Source organism: Triticum urartu, chromosome 5A, assembly GCF_056163025.1.
Source record: "Triticum urartu cultivar PI428250 chromosome 5A, HENAU_Tu73, whole genome shotgun sequence".
Classification (NCBI taxonomy): domain Eukaryota; kingdom Viridiplantae; phylum Streptophyta; class Magnoliopsida; order Poales; family Poaceae; genus Triticum; species Triticum urartu.
The window spans coordinates 511,419,647-511,435,534 of record NC_141877.1 but is presented as its reverse complement, the minus strand read 5'-3'; positions in this window follow the sequence as shown (position 1 = coordinate 511,435,534).

The following is a 15,888-nucleotide window of genomic DNA, read 5'->3' as shown; positions in this document are numbered from 1 at the left end:
ATGCTTTGTTCCCCAATCATCAGCAACGTGGTGGTCACCAAGACCCTCATCGATGGCGGGGCAGGTCTCAACGTCCTGTCCGTAGAGACGTTCAACAACCTCCAAGTGCCCTACAGCCAGCTTCAGCCAACCAAGCCCTTCTCCGGTATCACCGACGGCTCCACGGTCCCGATCGGGCAGGTCCGCCTCCCCGTCACCTTCGGGGCACGCGACAACTACCGCACCGAGCTCATCGACTTCGACGTCGCTCACATCTGCCTGCCGTACAACGCCATCCTCGGGTACCCGGCGCTGGCCAAGTTCATGGCCGTGAATCATCACGGCTACAATGTCCTCAAGATGCCAGGAAGCGGCGGAGTCATCACGGTGCCCTGTGAAGAGAAGGACGCAGTGTGTTCCCTAGAGCGAGCCTTTCAGGCCGCATCACTGGAGGACCCGGATCGCGGAAGCAGGAGGCTTCCCGAGGCCGCCCCCAAGAACAAGAAGACATCATCCGGCTTGGCCCCTCAGGAGATAGGCCCCTCTGGGCGCGTGCCTGCCTAGGGGGAACCTCCTTCCGTTGCATAGGAAAGCGCGCCCGGCGCCCTCCTCAGGCAGGGCTCAGGGGCTCTCCCCTGGAGGGCCACCGACCTAGCAAGGGTCACGAGGGAGGCGCTGGGGCACCACATGGAGGCGTGTTTCAGAGCACGTTTCCCTCAAGAAGGAGCAAGGCAAGGAGATCCAGACCCAAAGGAGTTCGTCAGCAAGGCCATTCAGGAGCTACAGGAGTCCAGAGTCATGAGAGGCGCCCGCCACCTACCAGCGGTGGCTCCCCATCCAGGCGAGGACGGCGGGCTGCGCGTCTGCGTCGACATACCAGGGCTCAACCGAGTCGCCTCCCTGGAGCGCCTCTGGCCCTCGCGAGTGGGGCGCTGCGGAGGTCCACCCCACAGCTACGTTCGCATGCCTTATGGCTTGCCGAGCGCGGCTAACGCGTACCAGCGCCTCATGAGGGGCATCACGGAGGCGCAAGAGGCCAGGTGCTCCGCAGCCCTGGCGGAGATGGAGATGTCCCGCGAGGAACCGCCAGCGCCCCCGGAGCCTCCCGAGGCCCCTGGGCCTGGGGGCTCGTGAGGATCGGCTTCCGCAGCCCACCGAGCCGGCTACACCAACACCCCTTCGTCTTCAGCGTCATCAGGTGACACCTTTCAAGTTTCACTTCCAGCTGGGAGCACCCCCAGGGCTGCATTATTCCCAGGCCGCGTGGGTCCGTCCCTGCGGTGTGTATCCCTTTTATTTCGCGTTGTTAGCTTACCTTGTTGGGGGCGCCCCTCGGGCTGCATGATCCCCAAGTCGCTCGGGCCTGACCCAGTGATCTCCGCATCTACTTGAACGAATCCACTCCTTCGCGGCTAATGTGCTTTACCTAGTTGCCTGCTCAGCTGACGCCAATTAATGAAGCTGCTCCCAAATGGCACGACGCTTGCACATGGGTCCGTCCCTGCAACGCTGACGAACCTGGATGGCTGAGCTCTGGCCGCGGCAGCCCCGCATAGCGTCACCTCGTCAAGCCTTCAGTGCCTCACTACCCTTCGGAAGCAACCAACGGCTGACCGTCAACTGTTATGGCAACCCCTTGCTTTTTCTATGATGGACCTGCAGGACCTCCTGAAGGAGCCGCGTCAGGCGAGGCTCTTGCTGTGTCTCCTTCGCTCTCGTCAGCGCGAACCGCTTGCGTGTTAAAGGGGGGGTACCTGAGCATCGCGACTCAGGGCTCTTACTGGCTCTCCAGCCCTCACCCTCTGGCCTTGACCACGGCATCGCGACCTGGCATACCAGCGACGGCTGAGACTCGCTCGAGGGCCGGGACACGAGGACATAGAGCAGAAAGGGGAGCAAAGGCGAGAGGGGAGAGACACGCGAGGACTTCACCGAGCAACCTCGCGCCTACCGATGCACGGGCCCGGCCACACGCTAGAGAGCGGCCCCTGATCCTCGAGATAAGTTATCGCTCGGAAGCGCCAGCTACCGTGGCACCATCCATGCACCTAATGCTATCCCATGTTAGCGATGTCGCTCCCCTTTCTCATCGAACGACGGCTGCTTGGGCGCCAAAGGGGACCTCCTGAGCATCGCGATTCAGGGGCTCTTACCGGACTCTGGGTCGCTCACCTCCTGGCCTTGACCACGGCATCGCGACCTGGCATACCAGCGACGGCTGAAGCCGCCTTGGGACTGGGACCTGTCGGCGCAGAGCACCAAGCCCTCGTGAGGTTCAAAAGGGAGGACCGAGCTAAGACAGAATGAGCAACTCGCGTAAATCTACGGCAAGGGTTATATTAACAAACAGGATCACAGGCACCTTACAAGCCCCCACGGGGCGCGCTTTTGGTTCCTCGCAGGGAACAGATCCTAAAGAGACGCAAACTACGCGCATCGCTACAAAAGACGCCATCATCAACAGTGGGCCGCCAAGTACCGACGCCAACCCCATCCAGATCAGAGTTGGCGGCGGCCTGACGGGCCTGCCCTGCTCCGGGAGCGGCGCCGGCTCAGGGGCTCGTAGCTATCGTCGCTCGTCTCCGGAGTCGCGAAGGGTTCGCCGGAGTCGCTGGAGCCTCCAACGTCTCCACCGCCTAAGGAGCCGCCAAGGGAGCGATTAGCGAGCCCGGTCCTCGTCACAGCAGGGCCCTGGCCGTCTTCACCAGGGCAGCACTCCACCCGGCGCTCGTCCGTGTCGAAGACCTTGAGGAGCATCACCGAAGCCCCGTCGTAGTCTAAGTGGATCGTGAAGACGCCCCTTGTCCTGCAAACCCGGGCAATCTCTCTCCAGCCCCGGGTCATGTAGACCTCGCCCAGGGCGACGACCGCGACCTCTGCCTCGGTCGCGAGGGTGCTGCAGCTGGCGTGCTATAGCCAGAGCTCCAGGGGCTCCCCTGCGGGATGACGGAGGCGAAGAAGGGAGGAAGATGGATCCAAGACTGAAGAGGAATGGCAACGTGGAGCATGAACTCCTAGGAGGAGCCCTCGGTGTGGACCCCAGGGGGGACGACCCACATCTTCATGACCCGTCGGCGGCGGCGCCGCCCGTGGCGGTCAGCATCAGCTCCTTCAGGGCCCTCGACATGGGCGTACAATGGAAGCGGGAACCCCGGCGGCGCCCGCTCGCCCCAAGGCCCTGACACCACCTGAAGGGCCCCCTCGTCCGGGCCATGGTGGACATGCCGTTTCTTCGGCGGAAGTGGGTCTGGTCCCTCTCAGGGGGCCTTTCCCTTCTCTACCAACGAGAACCGGCGGATCGGAGCCATCGCAGCAAGACGGAGCAAGAATGGGGAAGAAGGCGAAGCAAGAAGGGATGGACTGGAAGGACGCACGACATCCCGTACTTATAGCCGGCGGAGGCCAACCGCCAACCTCCACGATCGCAGGTAATCATGACCCGTTTTGCATGCAGGGACTTGTCCAATCCGAGCAGTTGCCGAGGCGCCGTGGGGAAGTGGAGACACCCACGTCCAATCAACCGCCATGCGGCGCCCAAGGCCGCAGGCTGTTAGGGCCCGCGGCGCTTCGCTCTTGCCCTTCCGCCTCCCTGCACGGCCAAGTCCAGGCGCGCCTTGGGCCTGAGGGCTACTGTCGGCGTTCTGGGAACGGGGGTCCCCAGACTTGCCTGCCTGCGGCCTGCGGCGTGGCTCAAAGGGGGCCCAGCACGGCCCATCTTCACCAACACAAACTCAAGACCCTCGCGAGGGGCCAAGCCTCGCGGGGCGGACGGCACGGAGCTTCCTCAGGCGCGGCCTCGTCAGGCTGGCTCATGAGGAGGCGGAGAGATCAAGGCGGGGTACCTCGCGAGGTGCCCGTGACGCAAGCCATGACGACTCAGGGTGCCAGGCGGGTGCCAGCCCGCGCAGCGTCCTCCTTTCCTCTTTGGTGCAAAGGGGGCAAGCGCAGCCGCAGAGTACCGAGGCATCAGGCAAAGGTTGCCATTTTGGTGCAACGAGACCAAGGCCAAGAGGACTACGAGACGGAGGTCACCGTGTTTCCCAAGACGGCGTCATCACCAGAGCTTTGTGCAGGCGAAGACTACTTTTGTCAGGATAGTTGATACTTGCTGTCCCCTTCAAATTAGCCCGCCATTGTTGGCTCCCTTCCCGCTCAATATTTGGGGAGAGGACCAGGGCCACTATAAATAGGACCGGCCACCCACGTAGCAAGGGGTCGGTTCAGCTCAGTTTCCTCCAAGGGCTCGACAAGTAGAGAGGTGGTAAAGAGAGAGAGAGAGAGAGAGAATGAGATAGAGAAAGGTGGCTGAAATCCTCCCAGCAGTTCATTGCCCCAGCCAAGAACAGACCCTCGCGAGGCTGTTCTTCCTTGTAATATCCGTCATCATCAGCCCAAGAGGCAATCCACCACACCACACACTGGAGTAGGGTATTACACGACAATGGTGGCCCGAACCAGTATAAACCCTGTGTCCCTTGTGCTGTTCTTTTCATAGCCTTGATCCTAGCGTGGTGGAGGGGTTCCGGAAGGTAGGAGGCCAAATCTCCGCGCGCACCCCAGTGTTCGAACCTCAAGGGTCTGCCGGAACCCGCAATCCGACACTGAGGACTTTGTCAAGTTCGCTTCCTTCCAACTCAAAGACCAAGCTGTAGAATGGTTCTAGCAGTACAAAGATTCCAGAGGAGGCCGTGTGATTACCTAGGATGAATTCCGTCAAGACTTCAAAGCTCATCATATTCCTCAGAGCGTGGTTGAAAGCAAGCGTGAGGAATTCCGCAACCTGAAGCAAGGCTCTATGTTTGTTTACGAGTACAACAAGATGTTTCAGAAGCTCGCCCGTTTTGCTAAGCAAGATGTCCCTGACGAGAAGAGCCTGATTTACCAGTTCAGGGGTGGTCTCAGAGAAGAAATCCAGCTAGCTCTCGTCCTCTTTGAGCCCAAGAGGTACGATGAGTTTTACAACATGGCAATGAAGCAAGAGACTGCTCAACTGAAGTGCGATGCTTCCAAGAAGCGAGTCAGAGATGCAACTCCTTCTTCCTCAACTCAAGTGGCTAAGTAGCAAAAGTATTGGCTTCCTCCTCCTCCGTTCCATCAGCCTTATCAGCAGAAGAGCAAAGGTGACAGTGGATCTTCCCACCCACCCAACCCTAGCTTTCAGAACAAGACTTCGTCTCAAGCTCCAAGATCAAGTGCTCTGTATCACCGTCCACTCTCGGAGGTCACGTGCAACAAGTGCCAACAGAAGGGTCACTATGCCAACAAATGCTTCAATCAGAGGCGTCTCCCTCCTCCTCCTCCTGTGAGATCGGCAAGTACAGTTGTGGTCAAGCATAACCCCAAGTCTGCTAAGGTCAACTTGTTGAACGCAGCTCAGGCAGAGGACTCACCAGATGTGATTATGGGTAACCTTCTTGTTAATGACATTCTCGCAAGAGTTCTTTTTGATACCGGTGCATCTTTGTCATTTTTATCGAAGCCTTTTGCATCCATGCATGATGTGCATACTGTTGATTTGCCTATGCCAATAGCGGTTTCTTCTCCGGGTTTGTTCATGAACACCAAAATGATGGCTCCGGATGTTACTATCATGTTGAGCGATTACAAGTTTCTTTCTTCTCCAATGGTCCTTGGTAACTCGGATATTGATCTTATTCTTGGAATGGATTGGCTTTCTAAGCATAAGGCTCAGCTTGATTGTGCTGCCAGGCAGATTCAATTGACTCATTCGTCTGAGGATGTAATTGTCTTTGCCGCTAATGACGATACCATCCATCTGTTTTCTCTCAATGAGAAGGGTGAATTGGATGCCATCTCTCAAATTACAGTCGTTTGCGAATATCAAGATGTATTTCCAGAATAGCTTCCAGGAATGCCTCTGCACCGGCCAATTGAATTCGTTATCAATCTTGAGCCGGGCACGGAACCTGTTTGCAAACGTCCCTACAAGCTTGGACCTGAAGAGTTGAAAGAGCTGAAGAAGCAACTCGATATTCAAGAGCGAATGGGTCTCATCCGACCTAGTTCTTCTCCGTGGGGTTGTGGAGTTCTTTTTGTGAAGAACAAGGATGGAACGGACCGACTTTGTGTTGACTACCGTCCATTGAACAAGAAGACTATCTAGAACAAGTACCCACTTCCCAACATCAACGAGCTGTTTGAACAACTCAAAGGTGCTCATGTGTTCTCCAAGCTTGATCTCCGTATGGGCTATCACCAGATTCGAATTCGTGACCAAGATATCCCCAAGACAGCATTCAGAACAAGCTATGGTTCATATGAATATACTGTCATGTCTTTTGGCCTCGTCAACGCTCCTCCGACTTTCTCTCGCATGATGAACTTCATCTTCAACCCATACACAAATGACTTCGTCTTGGTCTACCTCGATGACATTTTGGTCTTTTCCAAGAACAAGGAAGATCATGCCAAGCACTTGTGTTTGGTGCTGGATAAGCTCAGAGAACATCAGTTCTACGCCAAGTTCTCAAAGTGCGAGTTTTGGCTCGATGAGGTTCTCTATCTTGGGCATATCATCTCTGCCAAGGGCATAGCGGTGAATCCTGAGAAGGTGTCTGCAATTGTGAATTGGGAACCACCTCAGAACGTGAAGCAACTCCGCAGCTTCCTTGGTCTCGCAAGCTATTGTCGAAGGTTCGTTGAGAACTTTTCAAAGATCGCGAAGCCGCTTTCCAACCTTCTCCAGAAGCACGTCAAGTACGTTTGGTCTCCTGAATGTGACATCACTTTCAACACCCTGAAAGAGAAATTAGTCACTGCTCCAGTTCTGACTCCTCCTGATGAATCCAAACCATTCGAGGTCTTCTGCGATGCCTCTCTTCAAGGTCTTGGTGCAGTGTTGATGCAATAGAAGAAAGTTGTGGCCTATACCTCTCGCCAGTTGAAGCCCAACGAGAAGAACTACCCCACTCATGACCTCGAGTTGGCGGCAGTTGTGCATGCTCTTTTGACTTGGAGACATCTCTTATTGGGAAGAAAAGTGGACATCTTCACTGACCACAAGAGTCTCAAGTACATCTTCACTCAGCCTAATTTCAACCTCACGCAGACTCGTTGGGTCGAAATGATTCAAGAGTATAATCCGAGTATCGAATATACTCTAGGCAAGGCCAATGTAATTGCTGACGCATTGAGCAGGAAGGCTTACTGCAACATTTTGATTCTCAAGCCTTACCAACCCGAGCTTTGTGAAGCTTTCCGCAAACTCAATCTGCAAGTTGTTCCTCAAGGTTTCCTCGCCAACCTTCAAGTCTCTCCTACTTTGGAAGATCAGATTCGCGAGGCTCAACTTCTTGATGCTATGGTGAAGAAGGTGAAGATTGGGATTGCCAAGAGTCAATCCAAGTACAAGTGCTATCGCCTTGATGACAAGGATACTCTCTTCTTCGAGGATCGCATTGTTGTGCCTAAAGGTGACCTTCGTAAAGTCATTATGAATAAGGCTCACAATTCACTCCTCTCTATCCACCCTTGGAGCACGAAGATGTACCAGGACCTCAAGCAGGCGTATTGGTGGACTCGAATGAAGAGCGAGATTGCTCAGTTCGTGAATGAATGTGATGTCTGCAGAAGAGTGAAGGCAGAACACCAACGACCAGCTGGTCTCCTCCAACCTCTTGCCATTCCAGAATGGAAGCTTAACCACATTGAGATGGACTTCGTACCGGGATTTCCAAAGTCCAAGCGTGGCAATGATGCTATATTCGTTGTCATCGACAAACTCACTAAAGTGGCTCACTTTCTGCCTATCAAAGAGTCTATCACTACAGCTCAATTGGCGGAGCTGTATACCTCTCGGATTGTCTCTCTGCACGGCATTCCACAGTTGATCTCTTCAGACTGTGGTAGCATCTTTACTTCCAAGTTTTGGGATTCTTTTCAGAAGGCCATGGGCACCAACATCCGTTTCAGCACAGCTTTTCATCCTCAAACTAGCGGTCAAGTCGAGCGTGTCAATCAGATTCTCGAAGATATGCTCAGGGCTTGCGTTATCTCCATCGGTATGAAGTGGGAAGATTGTCTTCCATATGCCGAGTTATCCTACAACAACAGTTTTCAAGCAAGTTCGGGCAAGGCCCCATTTGAAATTCTCTATGGCAGGAAGTGTCGTACTCCTCTTAACTGGTCAGAGACCGGTGAACGTCAACTTCTCGGAAATGACTTGATCTCAGAGGCAGAGGAGATGTGCAAAGTCATTCGTGATAACCTCAAAGCAGCGCAATCGCGCCAGAAGAGCTACTATGATAGTAAGCATCGTGATTTGGCTTTCGAGATCGAAGACCATGTTTACCTCCGCGTCTCTCCAATGAAAGGTACTCATCGCTTCGGTATCAAAGGGAAGCTTGCCCCTAGATACGTGGGTCCTTTCAAGATTGTCAGCAAGAGAGGCAATCTCGCCTATCAACTCGAGATTCCCACCAACTTTGCTAATGTGCACGACGTGTTCCATGTCTCTCAGCTCCGCAAGTGCTTCAAGACTCCTAACCGCACCGTCAACTTCGAAGACATTGATCTCCAAGAAGACCTTTCTTATCGTGAGCACCCAGTGGCTATTCTTGAAGAAACTGAGCGCAAGACTCGCAATAAGTCAATCAAATTCCTCAAAGTCAAGTGGTCACACCATTCTGACCGTGAAGCCACCTGGGAACGCGAGGATCACCTCCATTCTAAGTACCCGGCGTTTTTCCAATCCTAGATCTCGGGACGAGATCCTTTCGTAGTGGTGGAGTGTTGTAACACCCCGGATGTAATTTACCTTATCTGTACTCCAACTCTTGTCATTTCCGGCCTAAGTTATTTTATTTTCCTCGGGTTTGGGTTTTTGTCTCCGTGTGTTGTTGCCTTTGTCATGCATCTCATATCATGTCAACATGTGCATTGCATTTGCATACGTGTTCGTCTCATGCATCCGAGCATTTTCCCCGTTGTCCGTTTTGCATTCCGGCGCTCCTATCTCCTCCGGTGCCGCTTTCTACCTTTTTTTGTGTGGGGGGGTTAAACGTTTTCGGATTGGACCGATACTTGCCAAGCGGCCTTGGTTTACTACCGGTAGACCGCCTGTCAAGTTTCGTGCCATTTGGACTTCGTTTGATACTCCAACGGTTAACCGAGGGACCGAGAAGGCCTCATTTGTGTTGCAGCCCAACACCCTTCCAATTTGGCCCAAAACCCACCTAAACCCTCTCCATCATCTAGAGTGTTCGATCACGATCGCATGGCCAAAAACCCCACTCCATTTGGAGCTTCCTAGCTCCCTCTATGCCTATAAATAGATCCCCTTCCGAAATCACGGGTCTTCTTCCCCCGAAACCCTAGAAATCGTCTTCTGCCGTGCCAGACATGTCCGCTCCGCGCCGGACGCACCGCCGCTGCCGTCCGCGCCCATCCAGGGCATGACACGTGGCCTCGCCACCGCGGCCCGCTCGGGCCCGCCGCCGGCCCCCGCGGCCCAACTCCTTCCTGCCGCCTCGCGTCGCCCGCCTCCGCGCCGCTCGCCGTCCCACGCCTGTAGCCCCGCCGCCCGACTCCGGCGACCTCGCCGGCTACCTCCACCGCCCGCTCCGTCAGCCGCCTTCACCGGTGGCCGCCGCCCGTCGCCGCCCGGCGACGCCCGCCGACCCACCGTCCTCCGTAGCCTCTGCCACAGCCACCTCGCGGGCGACCGGCCTCCTCCTCCGTCGAATCTCCATCGCCGGCGACCTCAAGCTCCGGTGCCGGCGAACCTCGGGATCCGCTCCGGTCGGATCTAGATCTGGATCTGAGAAAGCCCTAGGGTTGACTTTCCCCCTCTCCCCTCATTTGGTTTGCAATCTTCACCATGTCGTAACTCTCTAATAGTAGCTCCGATTTGTGCGTGTAGCATATCAAAATGTTCATCCCAAAGAGTACATCATTTCATCTCATTGCATCATTTTCATTTGAGCTCATCTTGATGCCCGAAATGCTGTTGGAAGAGGGCTATGTGATAAAATTGCCAGATCTGTTTCATCAAATAGATATTTGTCATTTTTGCCATGATTAATGTGTGCATGATATGCTCCTGAGCTCTACATGTGTTTTGTTATATGCCATGCCATCTTTACATAGGTGCTTGCCATGTATTTTTGTGATATTTTTGGTGACTAGCACAAGCTTGCAAAGTAGCGTAATCGGTAATGCTGATTTCAGGGACTAAGAATTTCACCAAGTCCTTGCCCTGATTTTGTCGATATGCCATATGTTCATGTTGTTTCCTAGTGATCCGTGCCTCTTTTGAGGATGATCAGTAAGGATGTTTTGTTAACATTGTGGTGATCTATCCATCCATGTCTTTGTTTGCATTTATGGAGCACCCTAGCTTGAGTCAATCGAGTTCTACTTTTGCTATATCGTGAATCCTGGCAAATTGTTGACATGTTTAGAGATTTTGCCGAGGATGTTACTATTGATCCGTGCATGCTATGATGTTTTTCTTGACATGTCTAGCTCCTATGACATGTATTCTTGATGGATGTATGCTTAGTTTATGTTTTTGCCATGTTCACATGCTTGCAATTGTATTTTCTGATCCCTTTTGGCTCAAGGTCACTAAGGGACTTTTGTTAAGTGCTTTGAGTAGCTTCATTCCATGCCTTGCTTTGCCATGTTAAGTTCCTGTAGCATGTACTTTTCATGCTCTAAAGTGTGCTTCCTGATGTTAAATTCCAGACTTGTGTTAATTTCACTAAGTCTGAAACCTGTTATCATTTGCACTTTTGCCATGCTTGTTTGAACCTGTTAATGGATGAATTAGCCGTAGCTCAGTGTTCATCTTTTGTCAAGCATCATAAGTGGATCCATGCCATGTATTTTGTTGTCATGTTTGAGTGTTGTAGCATAATTATCTTGATGCATTTAGATGGCTACTTGCTGATTATCGCAGACCGGTGCCATATTTGTTTTGCTTGCCATTTCCAAACCGTGCATCCGATTTTGGTGATCTTTATATCGATTTCAACCGAAATCACCTCACCTTTCCAGGGCACTCTTCGATTTCCAAGTTGAGGCCAGGTTCAATCATTCCTTGTCAAATCTTGCATATGCATCACATATCGCATCCCGCATAGCATACCATGTTCGCATCATGTTGTTTGAGCATTGCACGTGGTTGATTGTGTTCCTTTTGCTTGTTAGTCTTGTTTGGGTAGAGCCGGGAGACGAGTTCGCTAACGGGGAGCCCGTTGAGTTTGCTTACGAGGATCAAGTCAACTCTGACAACTTTGCAGGCAAGATGATCATACCCTCAAAATCACTTCTATCTTTGCTTGCTAGATGCTCGCTCTTTTGCTATGCCTATGCTACGATACCTACCACTTGCTTTCATGCCTCCCAAATTGCTATGTCAACCTCTAACCCACCATGTCCTAGCAAACCGTTGATTGGCTATGTTACCGCTTTGCTCAGCCCCTCTTATAGCGTTGCTAGTTGCAGGTGAAGATTGGAGATCGTTCCTTGTTGGAACATTGTTTATTGTTGGGATATCACTATATTATCTTGTTATCTTAATGCACCTATATACTTGGTAAAGGGTGGAAGGCTCGGCCTTTTACCTAGTGTTTTGTTCCACTCTTGCCGCCCTAGTTTCCGTCATATCGGTGTTATGTTCCCGGATTTTGCGTTCCTTACGCGGTTGGGTTATAATGGGAACCCCTTGACAGTTCGCCTTGAATAAAACTTTTCCAGCAATGCCCAACATTGGTTTTACCATTCACCACCTAGCCTTTTTCCCTTGGGTTTCGCGGACTCAAGGGTCATCTTTATTTTAACCCCCCCGGGCCAGTGCTTCTCTAAGTGTTGGTCCAACTGAGCGATGTCCGGGGCTACCAGGGGCAACTCTGGGCTGGCCTACCCGACGTCTTGCTCATCCGGTGTGCCCTGAGAATGAGATATGTGCAGCTCCTATCGGGATTTTTCGGCACATCTGGGTGGTGTTGCTGGTTTAGTTTTACCATTGTCGAGGATGTCTTGTAAAACCGGGATGCCGAGTCTGATCGGAATGTCTCGGGAGAAGGAATATCCTTCGTTGACCGTGAGAGCTTGTGATGGGCTAAGTTGGGACACCCCTGCAGAGATTTGAACTTCCGAAAGCCGTGCCCGCGGTTATGGGCAGATGGGAATTTGTTAATGTCCGGTTGTAGATAAAATGAAACTTAATTTAATTAAAACGAATCAACCGCGTGTGTAACCGTGATGGTCTCTTCTCAGCGGAGTCCGGGAAGTGAACACGGTGTTGGAGTAATGTTTGACGTAGGTTGTTCTAGGATCACTTCTTGATCATAGTTCTTCGTCCGTGCTTTGCCTTCTCTTCTCGCTCTCTATTGCGAACAGGTTAGCCACCATATATGGTAGTCGCTTGCTGCAGCTCCACATATTACCTTGCCTTTACCTATAAGCTTAATTAGTCTTGATCGCGTGGGTGCGAGATTGTTGAGTCCCCGTGACTCATAGTTTACTTCCAAAACCAGATGCAGGGACCAATGATACCGTTCCAGACGATGCGCGTGAGCTCAAGTGGGAGTTCGATGAAGACTCTCGTCGTTACTATGTGTCTTTCCCAGATGATCAGTAGTGGTGCCCAGTTGGGGCGGTCGGGGACTTTGTCGCATGTGGGGGTTGATCTTTTATTTTGGTACCGTAGTCGGACCATGAGTGTATTGGATGATTGTAATGTTATTCATATATTTGTGTGACGTGGCGAGTGTAAGCCAACTATGTATCCTTTCCCCTTTTATATATTTACATGGGTTGTTGTGAAGATTACCTTACTTGCGACATTGCTTTCAATGCGGTTATGCCTCTAAGTCGTGCTTCGACACGTAGGAGATATAGCCGCATCGAGGGCGTAACATATAAGCCCCTATCTTTCTCTATGTCCGATTAAAACTTCATAACCACAAGTATTGCGTGAGTGTTAGCAATTATGAGGGACTAAATGATAGTTGAGTATGTGGACTTGCTTTTTAGCTCTGACATAGACTCTTTCCGATGTTATGATAAATTGCAATTGCTTCAATGACTAAGATTATAGTTTGTCGGAGCCCAATAAGGTTTATGATTTATACTTTTGCATTGTGAATAGATCATCACTTGAACATAAGTAATCATGTGACAAAATCTTTATATGTTGCTGTTATGAGATTAATCATGATGCCTTCATGTCCGTATTTTATTTTTATCGACGCCTCTACCTCTAAACATGAGGACATATTTATTGTTATCGGCTTTTCGCTTGAGGACAAGCGAGGTCTAAGCTTGGGGGAGTTGATACGTCCATTTTGCATCATGCTTTTATATCGATATTTATTGCATTATGGACTGTTATTTCACTTTATGTCACAATACTTATGGCTATTCTCTCTTATTTTACAAGGTTTACATAAGGAGGGACAATGCCGGCAGCTGGAATTCTGGGCTGGAAAAGGAGCAAATATTAGAGACCTATTATGCGCAACTCCAAAAGTCCTGAAACTCCACGGAACATCTTAAAATAAATAAATAAAAATCCTCACCAAAGATGAAGGCCAAGGGGCCCACACCCTGCTCACGAGGGTGGGGGGCGCCCCCCCCTAGGGCGCGCCCCCTACCTCATGGGCCCCCTGGTGGCTCTCCGACGTCCATCTTCTCCTATATGAGGTCTTTCGATGAGAAAAAAATAAGAAGGAACTTTTCGGGATGAGACTCCGCCGCCACGAGGCGGAACCAATCTAGAGCTCCGGCAGAGCTGTTCTGCCGGGGATACTTCCCTCAGGGAGGGGGAAATCATCACCATCGTCATCACCAACGCTCCTCTCATCGGGAGAGGGCAATCTCCATCAACATCTTCACCAGCACCATCTCATCTCCAAACCCTAGTTCATCTCTTGTATCCAATTCTTGTCTCAAAGTCCGGGATTGGTGCTAGTAGGTTGCTAGTAGTGTTGATTACTCCTTGTAGTTGATGATAATTGATTTATTTGGTGGAAGATCATATGTTCAGATCCTATATGCATATTATTACCCCTCTGATTATGAACATGAATATGCTTTGTGAGTAATTACGTTTTTTCCTAAGGACAAGGGAGAAGTCTTGCTATTAGTAGTCATGTGAATTTGGTATTCGTTTGATATTTTGATAAGATGTATGTTGTCTAGCCTCTAGTGGTGTTATGTGAACGTCGACTACATAACACTTCACCATTATTTGGGGCTAGAGGAAGGCATTGGGAAGTAATAAGTAGATGATGGGTTGCTAGAGTGACAGAAGCTTAAACCCTAGTTTATGTGTTGCTTCGTAAGGGGCTGATTTGGATCCACATGTTTCATGCTATGGTTAGGTTTACCTTAATACTTTTGTTGTAGTTGCGGATGCTTGCAATAGAGGTTAATCATAAGTGGGATGCTTGTTCAAGTAAGAACAACACCCAAGCACCGGTCCACCCACATATCAAATTATCAAAGTATCAAACGCGAATCATATGAACGTGATGAAAACTAGCTTGACGATATTACCATGTGTCCTCGGGAGCGCTTTTCCTATTATAAGAGTTTGTTCCGGCTTGTCCTTTGCTACAAAAGGATTGGGCCACCTTGCTGCACTTTATTTACTTTTGTTACTTGTTGCTCGTTACAGTCTATCCTATCACAAAACTATCTGTTACCACTTATTTCAGTACTTGCAGAGAATACCTTGCTGAAAACCGCTTATCATTTCCTTCTGCTCCTTGTTGGGTTCGACACTCTTACTTATCGAAAGGACTACGATAGATCCCCTATACTTGTGGGTCATCAAATGCCATCTCAGGTCTCTAGACAGACTGTGCCAGGTCTGGTGACTCGTACTACCCGGTAAGGGCCTTCCCTCTTTGGCGTCAACTTGTTTGCACCCTTGGTAGACTGAACGCGCCTAAGGACAAGGCCGCCTTCCTCAAAACACTGGGCATGAACCCTGCGGCTGTGATAATGATGCAGGGCTTGCTGGTAGCGTGCAGCACGTGTAGCAGCCCGGAGACGGTTCTCCTCAAGTAGCACAGCGTCGTCACGCCGATGCTGATCTTGCGTTACTTCATCGTAGGCAAGCACTCGAGGTGACCCATAAATGAGTTCTGTGGGAATAACTACTTTTGCCCCATAGACTAAAGAGAAGGGAGTCTTCCCGGTAGCTCGATTTATGTCATTCTGAGGGACCAGAGGACTACCGGCAGCTCATCGATCCACTGCCTGTCGTGCTTCTGCAGTGTATCAAATGTTCTTGTTTTGAGTCGTCCCAGCACTTCAGTGTTCGCCCTCTCAGCTTGTCCATTGCTTCTGGGATGTGCAACAGAGGCAAATGAGATCTTGCTTCCGAGGGCATGAACATATTGCATGAAGGCGCGGCTCATGAACTGGGTGTCGTTGTCAGTGATGATCCTTGTAGGAACTTCGAAGCGACACACCAATTCTTTGAATAACTTGATAGCTGACTGAGCGGTCACCTTTCTCAGGGCAGCTACTTCTGGCCACTTTGTAAACTTGTCGATAGCAACGAACAAGAATTCAAAGCCCCCGGCGGCTCAGGGGAAAGGGCCGAGGATATCGAGCCCCCAGACTGAAAACAGCCATGACAAAGGGATTGTCTGAAGAGCTTGTGCAAGCAGGTGGATGTTCTTGGAATGGAACTGGTAGGCTTCACACTTGGTGACTAGCTCGACCATATCTTGGAGGGTTGTGGGCCAATAGAATCCTTGCCAGAATGCTTTCCCAACTAATGCCCTTGATCCAATGTGGGAGCCGCACATGCCTTTGTGTATCTCCGCCAGAAGTTCCTCTCCTTCTTACCGGCAGATGCACTTCAATTTCACACCGTTGGGCCTCCTTCTGTATAGAGTGTCATCGACAAACTGATACATACTAGCC